Raw genomic sequence first — 21,214 nt, forward strand, 5'->3', positions numbered from 1 at the left:
TTGGCCTTTCTTGTATCTTTTTCAAATTTTAATTTTCAGGTATGTCATATTTTATCCCTTGTTCTTATTTCTTATGACCCACATCCTTCCTTACTGCATGAATATTCTTACCAACCCTATTTGGTTTTACCTTAAAGGTAGGCTTCAAATCAGTGTGCTCTCATTTATCATTGGGCAGACTGTCCTTATCTTGACCAGCAACTGTTGGGTCCTGTTTTACCCATTTGCAGGCAGTCCCTGAATTCCTTTTAAATTTAACCCACACCTAATTTTTTGCCCATGTCTTATCCTCACAACTTTTTTACAGTATCCTTCCACATTTCATTTCCTATCTGAAGCTTTTCACAGAAATCCTGAGGGGTTTTTAGGAGACATCTTCTTCTTGCTGATCTGTGTTGGCTTGTTTGTCATCTTTGGTTCTGGGTTTGCAAATGCAGTTTATCTATTTTTTGGGATCTTCTGGTTTTTGATGCTGTATTATTGAGCACTTTATCTCTAGGATTTTCATAAGGTTTTGTTTTTACAGTATTTTGTCTTTGAAATAGTTCCAGAGTTTTTGAAAGTTCAGGCAATGTCTGTTGGATCCAAGTGTGCCACCATTTCTGGTTTCTTGTACTTCCCCTTCCCAACCTTTACCTCTACCTCCTTCTCATGGTGCCACAGTTTGTTGCTCTCTGTCATCAATGAGTTTTAGATTCTTTGAGTTTTGTCAGAAGAATTTGAAACTCATTTCATTGCTGCACATTTCTTGTTCCCTGTACCTGTTTCCTTCCCTGTTAGAGGTGGTTCAGGACTTTCTCACTTGACAGGCTATCAAAATAGCTACCCATTATTCACTGGGTTTTTTTCTCCCATCTCCCACTTCCAAAATAAGTGGGAACTGGAGGCCTGTCATTGATTTGTCTTACCTCAGTTGCTTTATTCACGTACCCCATTTCACTGTTGAGTCCTGCCTCACCCTCTAGTGGGTAATTTCTCCAGTTTTATGGGTAGTGAAGGTGTGCATCACCAATGCATACTTGTATATCTCATCTCAGCATGGTCTCATCCATATCTTTGGTTTGTCTACCATGGAATGGTGTACCAGCTTCACAACTATCCTTCAGGTTTATTTCTGAACCAGATTTTCTCTCAGGTGGTCAGGGCTTTTGCTCATCATCTTCATGCCCTGAAGCTGCATTTGCATTATTACATGGACGACTGGCTTTTTCTGGCCCAATCCAAACTGTAGTTAGCCAGTCATACTTATCAGCTTTTTCAAGTGACTGCTGAGGTTACTCAAATTGGAAAAATCCTATCTCCAATACCTTGTACATTTGTCTAGCACAGGTAGCACTCGAGTAGCTTTGCGCGAAATTCAAAACATTAAACATGCAGTTTTCTGGTGATTTTAAAATGTCGTAAAGTAAAACGAATCGTAAGTAGACACATCTACAAGATTAACCACTTCAATTACGTTTGTTATTTACTCTTAAAATCATAAATCTCTTCAACAAGAAGATCTGCGTTCTTATTTCGTCGGCCACAAGTCGAGTTTATTACACCTCTAAAATTTCATAAGAAGCACTAATGTCCGATGTTAAACCACTGAATTCAAAAGGTTTGTAGTATTCAAAATCTATTAACGTTCTGGTCAAATATTTGAAGTTCCCGATTAATAAGTGTTAATCACATTTAGAGTTTCAAAGCTATAGTATACCAACTTTAACAGATTAATAATATACAGTTTCTTAGCGCGGTGCGTTGGTTACATTTATAAGCGTGAGAAGAGTTTCTAAATATTTCATCTTTACAACAATACTGAAGATATATTAGTGTTTACGTACATATATTGTTGATTCTTATACTCGAGAAGCCCGGCATGGCCAGGTGGTTAAGGCACTCGACTCGTAATGTGAGGGTCTCGGGTTCGAATCCCCAGCACACTAAACATGCTCGCTCCTTTTAACAAGGGGCGTTATAATGTTATGGTCAATCACACTATTCTTTAATAAAAGCCCAAGAGTCGATGGTAGGTGGTCATAACTAGCTGCCTTCCCTCTAGTCTTACACTGCTAAACTAGGGACGGCTAGCGCAGATAGCCGTCGTGTGGTTTTGCGCGAAATTTAGAAAAATACAAAAACAAACTTACACTTGAGAATCTTCTACAATTTTATTGAATGGACGGAAGTTTTATAATACAGATTTAACAGTATAAATTATTTCATTTGTAAATTATAATTTAACTTAAATAAACATCAATGTTAAACAGTTACTATGTGTGTGTGTGTATATATATATATATATATATATATATATATAATTAATTTTATGTATGGTGAAGGTAGTCACAAAATAGTAACTTTGATATGGTGATATTTGAGAGAGAAAAACAGAGAGACGCTATAACCAATTATTTTTATTTTAAAAAACGAAAATAACAGATCAATATTATTATAACAATGTATAAATGACAAGATGATTAACATCACATAAAAAAGCAACCAGGCCCAATGGACCAAGCTTGATGATCTTAAATAATTTATACCTTCATATTTTCAAATCCTGTTATGATCATTTTCGTTTAATATTCAGTCAAAAGAAGAAAACGAGAAAAATGTCAGATGTGTGCTACAAAAACAATTTTAATTTTTCTCAGTAAAATATACGTCAGTGTTAGCTTTCATTTTAGTTGAAATTTGAATCTAGAAAGATTGCACACGCAGCTTGTTCATTACGTGTTCAAACTTTCCGGCCTTAAAGAAAAGAAACTGTCGATCGTTAAGCACAAAGTTACTTAATGGACAGTCTAGGCTCTGCTCACCGCGGAAATTTTTAACGTTATAAGTCACTCAGACCTCTTCCTGAGTAGGTTAATAATGCTAATCATTGAGTGTTTTTCTTGTAATGTAACTGGTATTGTATTTAATATTATTATTATTATACGTCGTTACTACTGATTTAATATTTTGACTCTAAATAATCTTAAGTTACTAAATGTTATGTTTTATTTTTCGGAAATGGTTTTTGGGGTTTCTAGATTTATTGAATTATTGGTTTGCCTCCCAATTAAATGATGACCAAAATCACTTAATGGTAATAATAAAGAAAGATTGAACGTTAAAAAAAGCAAGAAAGTTGTTTAAAAAATTGGACCATAATACCTTAGCAAATGTCCCATTTTCATGAAAAGCATTAATAAACTTTGTATATGTTCGCATATATTTTCATTGTTTCATAGTCGTAAATACTTTAATAATGGTAAAATGCTTATTAAGAATTTTAACTAAAAACAAAATCATTACTTTATCAAGACCATTTACCAGTGTGCCTGGAGATGAAACAATAAGTCGCCTCCATTTATTTAATTTTTACTTCTCAGTAATTAACAATAAATATTATAAACATGAGCTCAAACAGAAAGCATTTTGTAAATGAAATTATATTTGCATGTTATTGTTATTATTACTGAATGTTATAACTATGTATATTTTCTTCTTTATTGAGAAAATCAAAAGTAGTTTTCTTTTGATAAACTACAAATTTTCAACATAATATTTTATATTAAAAACAAAAGTTCCTATGAGGATGATTCTCAGCTCTATATTAAAGAAATAGTGATACCATAGCCGTTTTCTGAGAGGAATATAAGAGATTAAAATGAAGCTTGTTACGGGTTCTAATTAAAAGTGTGTTGACATGTAGTCTGCTCTGCTAGATACTAATCGTTTCTAAACTTTAATAGATTACATGGAGAGCTTCTTGACTTAGTTTGTTGGAGAGCTACTCTTCACATTACAATGACTTGTAACATACTAATCTTCAGAAGGGAACTTAATTCTTGCTAAAATCTTAATAATCTCATAGAGTAAAGAATCATTTGTTCTAAACACGTGTCTTGGGGAAACTTTCAAACTGTCAATCTATGTTAAGCCACATATTTATGGAGTAGGATTGAAATACTTGTCTTCAGTGGAATCCTGTTCAGATTTCGTTAATTTGTTGATACTTTTATTGATTCATTCAAAACTTTTAGGTTTCTATTTTGTTTTATTATTGTCATTTGATGTCTTTTAGTTTATTATTTTTCTCGTAAGAAATATTTTTTTAGTATTATACATCTTGTCGTAAGAAATATTGTTGAGTATTTTATATTTTGAGGAGTGTAACAGCTCTCGTATCATTTTATTAATCAATTTAATAACTGCTTTGATACTATAATATATTAGGCCAACCTTATAAAAATTAATGTTATTATTTATGGTGCATGTATTCTAGATGCTAATCTTACAGCAACAACAAAGCTTATTACAGTTATGGTTTGTAAGGTACTTACGTTTTAATTACTTGATATTTCTTTCGAAGAAAGTTTCTGGAGAATAATTATCGAACAACAACATAAGATTGTCAAAGATGTTTGTCGCTAGGGTTGAAGACAGCCGTTGGTGTGCCAACGTGTTATCCCATTATATATTATTGTCCCATTAAAAATGTTCGTATGTTGAAAATTGTAAGACATTTATATTGAAACATTTTGCAAATCATTTATCAACAAAAGTGTTTTCCCAAGAAAAGCTACTTTTAATAACTATATCATTACCTTTTACTGCAACCTTAGGATAGATATTTCTCTTGTTTGGCCTTCCAGTGGCTCAGCGGTATGTCTGCAGACTCAAACGCTAAAAACCGGGTTTCGATACCCGTGGTAGGCAGAGCACAGATAGCCCATTGTGTATCTTTATGCTTAATTCAAAACAACAACAACTTCTCTTGTTTCGTTTATATTTGGCAGTAGCACTTTGACAAAAAAAGTAAAAATAATATATATCTTGGAATCAAATACAACCAATTATTATTGGAATAAGGAAAATAATTAGAAAAAAAAAACTGAAAAACAAAAAAATATAAACAGTTTGTAAACAATATAAATAGTTGATAAGATTTAGTTGATAAAATATATACTTCGTTATATTTGTGTTTAACGTAATTTTCTAACCACGCTAATACTTTTTTTCCAGTTACTTGTAATGATCAGTTTATATTTCGTGTTTATACTTAATTGTAAATATGTTACGAAGGAACAGTGTGTTGCAACTCACTGTTTAAACAACATACTGTAACAAAGAATGAATATGCGCTTTGAGTTGGCTAAATGTTCTAAAAATGTCCATTTTATCATTGATATATGGAAACCTTTTCATTATTGTACTATTATACTGTTTGATTTATTTCTTTTTAATAAATTTCTTTTTTTTAATACTTATTAAAAGTAAACTTCATTATTACATATGGAAAACTAACCGAATTTACATAATGTTCATTTAATGATATTTTACTGAAATTATGAGATATCAGTGTGGCGTGCAAGTCGTCATTTCAATATGTGCTGACTGAATAGATCGTTCGATTTAGTATTTAGGCTTGATTGAATGCAATAAGTTTAAACGGATCATCGAAATTAATATAAGTTATTCATGCTTCAAAGTAAAATTAAAAAACTAAGTAAAATTAAAAAACTAGAAAATGTCCACACAAGAAAGAAAACAAAAACGGACAGTTTTTTTTTATTTTGTTTTACAATTTTAGCTGCAATCAAAGATAGTAAGGCCAAATAATAAACTGAAAATATATTTCTTGATTGAGAAGAAAGTACAAAATACATGACATTACATTACCGACCACTTTAACTCCTATGTATTTTTAACTACTGTTTTGTACCACTGAAACTCTATGATTTGTGTTAAAAGAACACTAAAGTGTTCGTATTTCATCCATATATACTATATTTTGTAATATGTTGTATCCAAGTATTTAATCATTTATATAGCATAGAATTACTTTTGATAACAATTAGGTTTTGTTTGTTTGCATTTCGCACAAAGCTACAAAAATTAGGAATGAATAATTGTAGGTGGGGTTGTTTTTATTTTTGTTAATTAACTGTGCACAAATACAACCATAGTAATTAAGACAAAACTATTAAATTACTTATAAAAACTGAAACTTAAGAATCAGGCTTGTTTCTCCGCAATGAATAAAACGTTACACCTCTACAAGGTTTGGACAAAGAAAATTCCCACTTTTTTAAAAAATATTAAATGAACTACTTCCTCATTTTACTGATTAATGTTATTCTAGTGACCTCTTAGATAAGTAATCTGTATTATTTAAACAAATGTAATCTCTATTCATTGTTAGGTTGTTGTTTTGGTTTTTGGAATTTCGCACAAAGCTACTCGAGGGCTATCTGTGCTAGCCGTCCCTAATTTAGCAGTGTAAGACTAGAGGGAAGGCAGCTAGTCATCACCACCCACCGCCAACTCTTGGGCTACTCTTTTACCAACGAATAGTGGGATTGACCGTCACATTATAACGCCCCCACGGCTAGGAGGGCGAGCATGTTTGGCGCGACTCGAGCGCGAACCCGCGACCCTCAGATTACGAAGCGCACGCCTTAACGCGCTAGGCCATGCCGGGCCAACATTGTTAGGTATCAAGCAACATAGGAATGACGTGTAAGTTTACTGACACTTAAATGAGACCGGTTATAGAATCCCAATTATAAGATGTTTAGTGATCCAACTTGTACATTTTCTTGGCTTTGTAAGAGGAACAGAATCACAGGTTATTACAGTATAACAATTATCTCATAATTCTTATGAGCGAATTGTAATGGTTAGAAGACATGCTTTATGTCAATTCACTTCATGGAGAAATTGAATCTAATTACACCGCACAACAATTTTTTTGAAAAGTTTTGCTTTCTCAACCCAAACGAGCCGTTTTTGCATATATAAAAGCGTTTTGCTCCTGATATTCGTTTGTATTCAATGTCCGGTGCATCACGTTGCAGTGTCCAGCAGTAGTCAACAAACATTGACGGATTCCAGTTGCCTTGATGTTGTTTTTCCATTGTAGCAATGTCCTGGTGAAACCTTTTACCGTGTTTGTCACTGACAGCACCGAGATTTGCGGGGAAGAAGTCCAAGTGTGAGTGGAGGAAATGAATCTTGAGTGACATGTTGCACCTCATTGTTTTGTATGCTTTGAGAAGTTTGTCTACCAGCTGAATGTAATGTGGGGCTCTGTAATTGCTAAGAAAATTGTCAACTACGTCTTTGAAGGCTTTCCAGGCAATCTTTTTCGGCCCATCTAACAGATCTTCGAACCGCTTGTCACTCATAACATGTCTGATCTGAGGGCCAACAAAAATGTCCTCTTTGATCTTGGCCTCAGTTATTCTTGGGAACATCTGTCTTAAATAACGAAAAACTTTGCCTTCCTTGTTCATTGCTTTCACGAAATTCTTCATAAGTCCCAATTTTATGTGAAGAGGACGCAAAACAATCTTCGAAGGGTCGACAAATGGTTCATGCGCCACATTTTTCTGTCCTGGAACTAACTTTTTACGGAGAGACCAGCTCTGGCTAGATGAAACAACAGTACTTTGTATAGCTGAGCTGCTGTCCCAGTACAGAGCAACGACTTTCAGATCTCCACAGATATTCCAGTTTTACTTGCTGTTCTGGATGCGCTTCAGCAACATTTCCATGTTCTCGTAGGTTTCTTTCATGTGTGCTGCATAGCTAACAGGTATTGAAGGGTGAATGTTGTCATTGTGTAACAGAACAGCTTTGAGGCTTAACATTGATGAATCAATAAAGATACGTCACTCTTGCGGGTCATGGTCACAAATCAAAGCAGAGAACAATCCTTCGATGTCAACACAGAAACAGAGGCTGTCAGCTTGTGCAAAGAATTTGATTATATCATCTTGGTGGCTTCGAAAAACAGAAATTTTCATAACTGGCGACAGCAAACACGATTCCTACAGTCTCGAACCCAGCAATTCGGCTTTTTCTTTGGACAGACCCAAATCTCTGACCAGATCGTTTAATTCTGACTGTGTTATGAGATGTGGATCGCCTGAGGAGCACGGTTCAAAATCCGGATCAATGTCAATTGCAGTTTCTTCATCTGGTTCGTCTAAGGTCCATTCCTTTGGTTGCTTTGGAATTGGAAGATTGTCGTCATGTGGCACGGGTCTCATTGCTGAAGGCAGATTAGGGTATTCAATTCACTTCTTGTTTTTGGCAGAGAAACCAGACACATTAGTCAAACAGAAGTAACAGTTCGTCACATTGTCTTTCTGTTTTCGCCATATCATCGGAACAGCAAACGGCATTGTCTATTGAGTGCCTCTAAGCCAAGATCTCAGACAGACAACACATGTCGCACAACAAATGTGAGGCGCCCATTCCTGGTCTTGATCACCAATTTTACAGCTGAAGTACAGATGATATGCTTTCTTCACAAGATCTGTCATTGAGCGTCTCTGATGAACAAGCGTATACTCGCCACAAATATAGCAGAATGTATCGCGGCTGTTACGACATTGACGAGACATATTTACTGACACCAATAGTCCTGTAAAATGTCTATAACATCTAACTTACTTCTTACAGTGCTACTGAGGCAATGCTATATTCTGAAACAATACATACACACTAAAAGGTCTATATTAATCCAATGAGGAGTATCTGTGTATGCAAGCCAGTTTTATAGTCTGCTGAAACAGTGTCAAGCTGTCTCCGAGCTGCATACTTCCACAGAACAGAACAGCTTCCAACCTGGCCTGATTTCATGCCTGGACATACTGCAGAAAACATTGTTCATAGGTCTCTTACAGAAACGAAAATTTTTGGACACAAATTTAAGTAAAAACATAAGAGAACTGAAGATTTCGATGAAATGGTAAGTAATGGGCAAATGTGGATGTGAATTTCGTGATAAGCAGCCAAAAATCTATACGGAACACCCAGCTGTGTTCAAGAAGCAAAAACTTTGTTGTGCAGTGAATTATTCAGTACACCATATGTTCTGCAATAAAGAACTGAAAAAGCTTAACACTCAAAGCTGTCCATGTGTTATAAGCAGCTTTCACTGGACATTTTTAATTTTACTTCCCCTGGAGAGAGTTTCTATTTCAAGGAAGAAATACTTTCTGTAATCATATCCTGCAATTTAAACATTTTCAAGTTGATTGACATTTTATTGTAGGATTTTAACCTCAGAAAAATGCGATTGAAGAAATATTGCTTGTGAGAAAAGTCTCAAAAATGCGAGGTTGTTTCTTTGTTTTGAACTTTGTGCAAAGCTACACGAAAGCTATCTGTGCTAACCATCCCTAATTTAGGAGTGTTAGACTAGAGGGAAGGCAGCTAGTCATATCCCCACCCGTAGCCAGTTTTGGAGCTACAACGAATAATGAGATTAACCTTCACGTTATAACGCCCTCATGGCTGAAAGGGCGAGCATATTTGAAGCTTTAAAGTTTCAGGTTTTGCTGAACTGACTTTCTCAAAGATTACCATTTAATATCTTAGTAAGCCATTCACTACAATAACTGAAATTTAGATTTTGAAATTTATTCGTTTAAATAACTCTCTAAGATGAGACTTTCCAAATTTTAGCAATTCTTCGTGAATAAAGATGGTTTCAGACGCTCTCAGTATTGGCTGCATGAATTTATGTTGATAATTTACAAGAAAGTCTAAATGGTCGTTTTAAACAGTATACGAAAAATATTTTGCGTAGTTATTGTTTCAATTGAGATTTCCTTGATAATTTAGCTGTGTGTTACTGATTGTTATATCAGTAATACACTAGTAAATTATCCATGAAAATGCTATGTTAAAATTGTGTTTAATTTTCTACCTTCAGTTATTTATGAATTATGATCTGATATCATGAATCTGATAGTCATTAATGGTATGCTTTCGCTGTCGGATTATATCATGAAGAAGCAGCCGCATTGATGAAACACAATCTTTAGTTTATTATGTTGCAGAACAAGCCGGATATTTTTCTACGATCAGTAGATTTATTACTATTTTTACGTAATTATTTTATATGAGGAAGAAACCGAAACTATCCTTCCTTGTTACTGTCACCCATCTTTGTTACTGAAGTGCTCTATTTTGTAAAGCTTTGACTTTCACTAAGTTTTCTGTTTCAATAGTATATTTGCAAGCATGAAACGTTCACTGAAGTTTTCAAGTTAACAGCTATAGATCATGAAAGTTTCTTTTAAAAATATGTCAAAATCTGTGCTTAATTCAACAAATTATTTATTCACTATTATTGTAAGAACAGCTAAATTTCTGCTTCTGGTTCAAATATCTTAAAATTCTGTTTTTGTCTGGAGAGGTATATTTTCTTTCCAAATTAACTTTTCCTACAACATATTAGGAATAAGACATGGCCAAAAATATCGCCATTTGCAAGAGTAGCATAGTGGTTTGTTTGTTTGTTTGTTTTGAATTTCGCGCAAAACTACTCGAGGGTTATCTGCGCTAGCCGTCCCTAATTTAACAGAAGAAGACGAGAGGAAAGGCAGCAAGTCATTACCAGCCCCCACTAACTCTTGGGCTACTCTTTTACCAACGAATAGTGGGATTGATCGTCACATTATAACACCCCCACGGCTAAAAAGCGAGCATATTTGGTGTGAAGGGAATTCGAACCAGCTACCTTTGGATTACGAGTTGAGTGTCTTAACCAACGGGCCTTCAAGAGTAGCAAAGTGATGACTTGTTATTTTCGAATCAGTATGTAAGTTTTCATCAAAAGATCAATTTAACAAAGTGGTATAAACTAAAACAAGTCTACTGTTCTAACTTACTCTAATAACAGGATATCAAATCCGCTAACGTTAGTCAATGCATAAAATAGATCAGTGTTGAATATAAGACTAATGTAGTAGTTTCTTTTCAAACTATACTTCTAATATAATTGTCATTTCCTAAACCTTGTCTGCACATACTGTAATACATGTTTCTGACAATAACTGAGCACCTGTAAGATATTTTTTTTAAAAATAAACTAGATATTATTGTTCTATATTATTTTATGTATGGTTACTTAGACTCTTTATTTACTTTAGGTACAAAGCTATGCAATAGGCTATCTACGCTATACTACCCGTAGGTATCAAACCATAATTTTGTTATAAATCCTCAAACTTACTGCTTAACTATCTGGGTAGGGGGATATGTGAAAATACAGCACGGTTTACATGTTAAAATTTTGTTTTGTTTTGTTTTTGAATTTCGCTTAAAGCTACACGAAGGCTATCTGCGTTAGCTATCCCTCATTTAGCAGTGCAGTACTAGTGGAAAAGGCATCTAGTAATTACCACCCACTGCCAACTATTGAGCTACTCTTTTACCAACAAAGAGTGGGATTGACCGTACCATTATAACACACCCGGCTGAAACTGCGATCATGTTTGGTGTGACGAGGATTCGAATCCGTGACTCTCAGATTACGAGTCGAGCACCCTAACCACCTGGCAATGTTAGGCCTTCACGTGCTTAAACATTCGTCATACTCTACGACAGGTAAAGAAGTGGTGGTAGAGGTGCTTTTTTGTTACCCTCTTTCAACACCCAACTCCTTAAGTCCTTCCACACTGGGCTCGGCATGGCCAAGCGTGTTGAGGCGTTCGAATTCCGGTCGCACCAAACATGCTCGCCTTTTCAGCTGTGGGGGGCGTTATAATGTTACGGTCAGTCCCACTATTCTTTGGTAAAAGAGTAGCCCAAGAGTTGGCGGTGTGTGGTGATGACGTGTTGCCTTCCCTCTAGTCTTACACTGCTAAATTAGGGACGGCTAGCACAGATAGCCCTCGAGTAGCTTTGTGCGAATTTCAAAAAGAAACAAACAAAGCTACTTAATATTTCTCATAATCAGTTTTGGACTATTCTTTAGCAACGAAAAGTGGCATTTCCGTCACTTTTAACGCTCCCATGACTGAGAGGGCGAGCATTTTGGGTGACGGATTTTGATCTCGTGACCTATTATAGATTGTGAGTCGAAAACCCCATCTACTATAATTTGATACGCTAACTAAAGCTCTGATGCTGTAGTGCATGTTCACAGTAGTTCTAAGTTAAAAGAGCTGTGTTATCTTCATGTTCGTATAAATTGTAAAAATACTTAACAATTTTAATGACTATGTGCAATAGTATAAATACAACTTAATGTTTTGTGACTAACAATTGAAACTCGAGCAAACATCGTCAGATTTCGTATGATGAAATAACAGTGTAAAGTCAAAATATGCACTTTCAAATTTCTTATGATAGAATTATATTTGTAATTCAACAAATCAATCATGTTGTATAAATTTCATTGACACATCAAATACAAATATAAAACGTTGTCAATTTATTTATTTGTTTGTTCTTATTTCAGTGTTATCATAATAATTTTTTTTCATATTTTGCAGTCGAGGGGATGGAGTGATTCTGTTATGCAGACTGAAAGATACTGTGAAATCATAACGTAACCATCAAGCCTCATTATCTCATTAGTGAACTAAACTAAACCAACAGTCGCTTTCATAGCGTTGAAAGCACACCATAAACGTCAGTTCTACTGTGACTGATATAAAAGTATCGATGAGGTAAGATTTACAAACTGGGTATTATCTTGAAGTTGAGCAATATATTGAATACTTGACTAGTGTTTAAGATAATATACTAGTATGTTCTAACACATTTTAAGCAATGATCACAGGATAGCCTTGAAGCCATAAAATTGGATAAACCTTCAATTTAATGTGATGGATTTGAGAGCTTTTATGAGGCATTTGAATTAAGAACTTTTTATTTCATATTACTTATACGTATAAAACCTTATATGCTTTATTGATGGTATCCTAGAAATTCACTCAGCTGAAGAATTTTAGTGCGCTTAAACGGTTCTTCATGGGCATCATAATAGTGCTTTGGCCATACTTTTCTCATGTTATAGACCGTTTTGACAGCTGACAGACTGTTTCATCAGTAGCCCTGATCTACCTCAATCATTTCTGATGTAAAAGTTGCATCTATCGTAATGTATTTTAGATATAATAAGCTTACAGTGTGAATAATGGTGTTTGCTGACTTATTTTTTCATAGTTTTGAACACATTCCTGACACTGCGTATTAGCCAACGTTATTGATCACCTTTGTGAGTGATGGCTGTAGAATAGACTGAGGTTTTTTTCACTTTTTTGTTGTTGGTTAATGGAAGATACCTTAAGACTACAAGCTCGAAAGGTCACAAAAGTTGATTACAACTTTTATTTAGGTGATCTTGTTTTCAAACTTCAAACAAAATGGATATTGTTGGATCATATTCTAAAACTATCACTAATGTTAGTAGAGTAGACGATTTAACATATTTTTTATAGCATAAAAATATTCACGAAACTGAGAGGGTTTACTGGTTTTCTTTAGATAGACAGACAATCCTGTATCGGTTCTGCTTATAAGAATATTTAAAAGGAAGCCAGTTGTTCTTTTCTCACAAAAATGTACAAAAGGCTATATATTATATAATAATAAAACATAGTAAGAATAATAAAATACTGGAATATCATACTATTCTATGCTTTTCTCCTTTATTAATTTATTCATCTAGCTTCGTGATTTCGGTATATAATTTTACCGAAAATCTATGACATAAACATAATTTGTTTTCTAACTAAACGTAAATAATCTATACTAAATACATTTATTTTCCAAATGTCTATTAAAAGTACTCAAAAACATATGCAATTATTCAAAGTATATCTGATGTACTTTCCTTTTTAGATTAAAAATTGTTATTATAGAAGTTCAATTTACTTGTCTCATACCTTTTATATATACTTTGACTTTTTGGTAAGTCCTAGTAACAGTTTCAATGATCTCACAATCCTTAGTGACTTTTTCCAACCAGTTGCTTTTTCCCTCTTACTTCTATCAATTTAAATCGGCGCAATATATATATATATGTATGTATATGATATTTTTCGAAGAATAATCTCACATGTTTTACATTAGATGCCTCAAAAGAGGAAACATGAAAATATGGTTCTTTTAGAATTTAAAAAGTTTTCAAAATAGAAGCATTAGAACATTTGCTGGCTTTTTTTCGGGACAGCTAACATAAGATTTAGTTAAATTTATCCTTAGTTTTAAATAATCTGTTTCACCAATATAGAATTCATAACAAATTGCATACTATAAAAGATATAATACGTTCTTAGAATTGCAATCAAATGAATTATTAATGAAAAACAAAATTTCTCTGTTATTGTTCTTCATTATTTTGGTGTGCGTTTGTTTTATTATATATAGCAAAGCCAAATCGGGGTATCTGCTGCGTCTACTGAGGGAAACTGAACCCCTAATTTTAGCGTATTAAGCCCGTAAACTTACCGATGTACAAGCAGGGACATTATTTTGGAATAATGCTAGAAAGTAATGTTATTATAAAGAAAGGCAAATATTTTCAAAATGTTGATAATACAAAAGGAGAAAATAATTCATATTACAATAAATGACATATTCATAACAACACTATATGGAATCCCAACGTTGGTTCTAATAATTAACAAGTTAAAATATAAATATCAGATTTTGTAAGAAGTGCAGCTAATTATTATAAGATTTGCTCTGCAAAACGGAATATATTTGAAGATAGAAAATTTTTAATAATATACATATATCAAACTTATGATTTGTAACCAACATACAAGCATATGATCCGCAATCTTTGTTTATATCTAAAAGCTAAATGATCATTTTGAAAAAAAAAACTTAAATCACGATCTAACTGATGTTTGAATGTCTCAAACTCCATACCAATTTGTGTCAAAACTTATTTTATATAAAATCTACTTTAGTTAATTATAAAAAACAACAACAACAAAATATTACTAACATAATGAAGTAAAATGAAAGGGAATCTTCAGTAGCTGCGGCACTTGAACTTCTTTTTAGCAGGAAAAGAGTAAATTAACCTATGATGTCTTTTTAATCATTTTATTAACTACTAGATGGAGTATCCTTCGTTAGAGGCGTGTGTGTGTGTGTTTTCTAACAGTAAACCCATATTTGGCTATCTGCTGTGTCTACCGAGGGGAATTGAGCCCCTAATTTTAGCGTTAAATCCGTAGACTTACCGCTGTCTCAGCGGGGGACTCGTTAGACGGGTGAAGTGAAAGCTCGTTTTAAAAAAAGAATAGGCAATCGTGCTTTTATTTTTTTCTTAACATGTTAAACATTAAAAATGCAATAAAAATACATAAGAGTTCCAATACTAAAGGGTCCTTCATGACCTTCCCAATGTCATCCTGTATCACTATGTCAAGTTGTGCTGATTTAAGTACGAAGCTACACATGGGGCTATCTGTGCCCTGCCCACCACGGGTATCGAAACCCGGTTTCTAGCAGTGTGAGTTTCAGACATACCGGTATGCCATAGGAAGGCCTAAACTTAAATATGTAATTAGATGGGAGTCCAACCCCGTCCTGACCTACCTAATGTCATCCTATAAGTATGATAAGTTTTATCCACTGTGATAAGCTTTGTGGTGATTGACAAAGAAATGTACGTATCGACGTTTATTCATATATATCAGATAAGGAACAACCTCCTCATGACATTCCTCATGTCAACCTGTATCATTGTGTAAAGTTGTGCTGAGTTGATATTTTTTCCGAAATTAGATGGATAAATTATGTCACAAAATTTTCATTGGCGTCACAGACATTAACTTTGACTGCGCTGACTCCATATCTCTATAGACTTATTGTTCTAGGGGCCGAAAGGTGCGAAGAAACAGATACAAACTTAGCTTTATAATTAGATTTTTTGAGCACCAGCAATATCAAGCGTGGGACGCGTGTATATCTTATTCGAGTTTATTACTCATCATGATCTCTATCAACCTCTCCTCAAACTACAATTTTTTAGGCAGGATTAAAGTAAATTATTCTATGAGACCTTTAGCATGGTCAAATATATCAATAAAAAGGATTTGACCTCTCTATTCCAAAACTACATTTATATCTTAAATTGACTAGGAAATGGCGGAGATATTAGCTAAAAGTTTGTACTAGAAAAACCAAAAACAAACTCAGAGTTAGTTTATGAATCGCTGTGAGCAACTTTGGTAGAATACTAACTGCTGTAACTAATTATTTGCAAAACATATGCAATTAGCTATGTGACGTTAAGTGATTATAATAAATATTACATAGTACGTTTCATTTGTTTATTTGTTTGTGTTAGAGCAAAGCATATTGGGAGAATCGAAACCCGGCTTTTAATGTTGTAAGTCCATAAATTTACAATAGTCTTATCGAGGGACTAGCAGATTTTAAAACTCACTAGTCTCCCGATAAGACTGTTCTAAATTTATGGACTTACAACATTATCTCTTGTGTCTAATGATATTGGAAAGCAAAGATATATGGAAAAGTTTGGGGCACCTTAACCATTCAGGAAAAGACCTGTAATTAGTCGTATGCTAGTAAGAAAAGTGAGGCATCATGTAACAGGAAAAAATACACAAACAAAGAAGTCAACAGTAAAAGCCGTTCACGTGTCTCTTAGACAACAACAAAAAACTTTCGTTTGGAAAAGCGATTCAACCTGTTTCCCCGACATATCGCATATCTCAAACAGCTGAAGAATGAAACTAGTATTCATACTACTCTAGGAGAAAACATTCAGATTAAGTCGTCAGAGTTAATGCCAATGTATTTCTGAATGGTTATATTATTGAAACGAACTCTGGAAAACCACTGTTCTTTGAGATTAGATGGTTGATGGAAAGTACAGGGAGAAAATGGTATGCTTGAGACATGTAAGTCTTATGACAGAACCTTTTGCAATGAAAACTACACTTTCAGTATGTATGGTCGTCAGATATAGCATGACCAAATGTGAGAACATGAATTATAACAACGTGGTGAGACTCTGAAGTCTGTTTAGTACAATGTTCTTCCCCTCTACACTATAAGTACTTATTACGGATATAATTAATAAATACAAATTCAAAAGATAAAGACGAAATGAATATTAACACTATATATTGGTATATAGTTTGTTTGAAAATACGATAAAATAGAATTTTTGTAAAGTATAGTTTTACAAAGTCCCATACTACTAATTTTGGAACTTTGATCAATATGAAACTACAACCAACCTTCTTTTTTTTTTAAGTTTTGATAAAATAATATTTTTATGATAAGAGCTTAACATTTTATGTAGCTACGTTCTATCAACATGATATCGTGTTGCTTTTATATACCTGACTATATTTATTCATCAGACGATGCTTTGGGATTTATATTGAGTATTTCATTAGATAGGATGAACAAATAGCATAAACCTAACTTGAAAAAACGTATTGTTATGGCTGTCTTTGCTTTATGTTGTGAGCTAACTACTCCTTTCAGCAGTAGTAAGTACAAATAAAAGGATTCGTTCTCCCATGAGATTTTCATCTTGAATGTTTTTAAATTGTAAATTTTGGACACTTTTAATAAAACAGAATAACTAGCTTGCGCTTCAACCATGCGGATAAAAATCCTCTAGACTTGTTAACAATGTGCAAGATACTTACAGCAAAAAAATTCCAATTTATTTCAAATGCTTGGCGACTCATTTGTTACTGAATACTGGTATTACAAGCAAAAAACAACACAAAAAACTAATATGTCTTTACTCGCGATTTAGAGGCTTTGCATGTTTCTTGAATTTCGCGCAAAGCTAATCGAGGGTTATCTGCGCTATTCGTTCCTAATTTAGCAGTGTAAGATTAAAGAGAAGGCAGCTAGTTATCACCACTCACCGCCAACTCTTGGGCTACTCTTTTATCAAAGAATAATTGGATTGACCGTCACATTATAACGCCCGCATGGTATGTTTGGTGCGACGGGGATTCGAACCCGCGAACCTCGGATTACGAGTCGAACGCCTTAACCCACCTGGCTATGCCAGGCCAATGACTGTGCAGATATGCAATATCAGTTTTTATATTTTGAACATCTCCTTAGGTATACCTAATGAATTTCTTAGCTGTTGTTAGGGAGCTACTCTATAAAAAAACCGTATTGTACATATAAACACATGAAATAAGTAGGTTAAAGTTCAAAGTTATAAAGTATATAATTTCGTAACTTTTATGATTACCATTAAAAAAATGTAATAAAAGTGAAAAAGCATACATAAAAATTGCCATTAGATAGTTGAGTGGTAAGTATGGTTTGCTTTGAATTTTGCGCAAATTTACATGAGGACTATCCGCGCTAACCGTCCCTAATTTAGTAGTGTAAAACCAGATGGAAAGCAGCTGGTCATCATCACATACCGCCAACTTTTGAGCCATTCTTTTGTAAATGAATAATGGGATTGACTAAATATTATAACGCCCCCACCGCTGAAAGGGCAAGCATGATCTAAAGATTGAGAGGCCTAAATCAGATTTAATGATAATCAGACTTAATAGGAGCTATTATTGAGAATTACTCTTTGTGTTACTTTACTATACAAATATATGTATCAAAAGTTCTTCCAAGTCAACACGCACACACATATATATGTGTGTCCTTTTCTTACGCTCAAATACGATATCAGGTAAAAATTTCAAAGTAGCACGATCACAGTAGTTGGCACACTACTGAAATATATCTAAATATTAAATCTATCTTTCTAAACCTATTTTTCTTTAGGTTTTTGTAAAAACCCCAATGATAGAAATGTAATGTGGTGATGCAAACGAGAAGTAATTACAGCAACTTTACTGTCCGATGAAAGACGTCAACTTTAAACGTCGAACAAAATCAACTGGATTCAACTAGAACGAAGTTTTCATTTCGACGTGTCAATGTGTTCCTTATTGCCCTTTATCCAGCTCTCTCTTTTTAAGTCCTGCGGAAAACATTCATTCAAGAATACTAAAGTTTCAGGTATCAAACAGGTTAGGTGAAGAGACCACTGATACAGATTTCTATTCCTCACTTTTCTCTTGGTTGTTCCTGCAGTGGTTTTGCACTGTCTTCTTTCCACATCATTTTAATCACAGTTTTTTAACCAGTAAATGTTTTTTAATTAAACGGTATTCCTTTTAGAGTAGTTTATATATTTAATACTACTTCCATTCTATTTTGTAAACATTGTTTTGGCAGTATATTTCTACATCTTCCGTAAACAACACTTTCTACGATAGGTTCTTATCACTACATATTTTTTTTCCTACGTACTGTATATAACACTGTATTTTTCTTGTATTTTACACTGTCTTTTTTCCCACTTACTGTTTCTTTGTGTGTTTTTTTTTAATTTCGCGCAAAGCTACTCCAGGGCTATCTGCGCTAGCCGTCCCTAATTTAGCAGTGTAAGACTAGAGGGAAGGCAGCTAGTCATCACCACCACTGCCAACTCTTGGGCTACTCTTTTACCAACGAATAGTGGGATTGACCGTAACATTATAACATTCCCACGGCTGAAAGGGCGAGCATGCTTGGTGCGACGGGGCTTGAACCAGCGACCCTCAGATTAAGAGTTGAGCGCCTTAACCACCTGCCCATGTCGGGCCAGTACACTTACTGTCTATATTGTTATATCTTAATATGGGTTTCTATACTGTCTTTTAAACGTAAGACAAACCTTTAGATGTATAATTATAAATAATAATTATTTTTATACATAACATAATTATTTCAATTATTTAGTTGAAATTTAGTGGAAGTTTCAAAATGTAAAAAAAAAAGAAATTATATGGGTTCGAGGTTAAGTTATATAAAACAAAATTCTAATAAATGGAAACTCAACGAGTAATGTACTTAAGATTATAAGTTAACACATATAACATCTGAGAAGTGAGTGTTTTCACTATCCAGATAGAATAGGCTGTCTATCGTAAAACACTGTATCCCCAATTTAACGGTGAATGATTAGAAAGAAGGCAGAAAGTCATCACTGTACACCGCCAACTTTTGAACTACTCGTTTATCAACAACTAGCGGGATTGACCGACACATAATAATGCCCCTAGTTCCTGAAAGGGCGAGCATGTTTGGTGAGTTGGATTCTAGTCCGTAACTCAAAGATTGCGAATAGAGCGCCTTAACCCAGACTTACTAGTGTTGTATTTTAACGTTATGTTTATACGATGAATCTAACTAAAGAGAACCATCCATATAAAATAATGTTGATGCAAATCATGATTTTAGTATAGATTGTGATGTTATCGATTTTTTGTAAAATCTGTTTGCACCTCACGAAATGATGCGAGCATATTGGAAATGCTGCAAGCATTCAGGATCCATTATTTATTGCCATTTATCATAACGTGTAATTTCTTTACGTCGTACGTTTCAGAAGAGTATTGCCGCTTTTATGATTCGCGTATAGCTTATATAATATTAAGGTAATATGTCCAAGTAACTATAAAAAAGTTGCTCCCCCGCGTCTGTGATCGTTCGATTGCAATATAGTGAGCGCTGTAGATATATACAAGTGTGAAGTTTCGTTACCAGTGAGAAATAAATGCTTAGAAAGTGGAGTTACTTATAACAGTTATGAGGAAAAAACCTGAAAATACCTGGGTTGATATTCTGAACAACAATAAATACACGTATATGAAAACAGATAATGAGTACAATGAAAATAAAATCATAACAACACCATCTAGACTAAAGGAAGAAAACAGAGAAAATGCTAATTTTTTTTTTCATCTTTGTGCAGAGTGGTATAAAATTGTTATCAGTCCAGAATGTTTTTATTTGATATTCTGAAATTACCAAAATTATAAACTAACGCTTGAAATAGCAATCAACCATTTTATTAGGTAGGATCTGTTGGACAAAAAAGTACGTATAATGATTGAATGGTTCTCCCCTACAGGTTAGAAAGATGTAGTTTCATAAAATAACTACTGACGTTTGTTTGTTAAGTGATATTTGAAAGTCATCACGTGTTTTCTTTGTTTCGAATCTCATGAGAATTTCATAACATAGACACTGATTGTTTTTGGCCACACAAGAGACCATCATAATGACCAGAGTGTTTATACATTTATTTTAGTTTTTCTGATATTTGTATTCTTTAGAGTTCTTAAAATATACTTAAGTATTCATTAGTAACTACTTCACGATATTCATTTTATAGAATAATCGTTTCCTTTGTATTGCTTTCTGGAAACATATATTAATAACGAAGTCCGTAAATTGGTTAGTACGTTATCCGATCGTTTATGTTTTGCTGCTAGGTTGCTCTGTTTAAAATATACGGAAACAATGAAGTGAATCTGTAAAACTTGATCTAGAAGAAATATCTTTTTCCTAACCGACTAAACAAAAGTAGAAGAATTGAAGGGAATTGATAGGCCATTTTGAACAATGC

The sequence above is a fragment of the Tachypleus tridentatus genome, chromosome 11, assembly GCF_004210375.1.
Source record: "Tachypleus tridentatus isolate NWPU-2018 chromosome 11, ASM421037v1, whole genome shotgun sequence".
NCBI classification, from domain to species: Eukaryota; Metazoa; Arthropoda; class Merostomata; order Xiphosura; family Limulidae; genus Tachypleus; species Tachypleus tridentatus.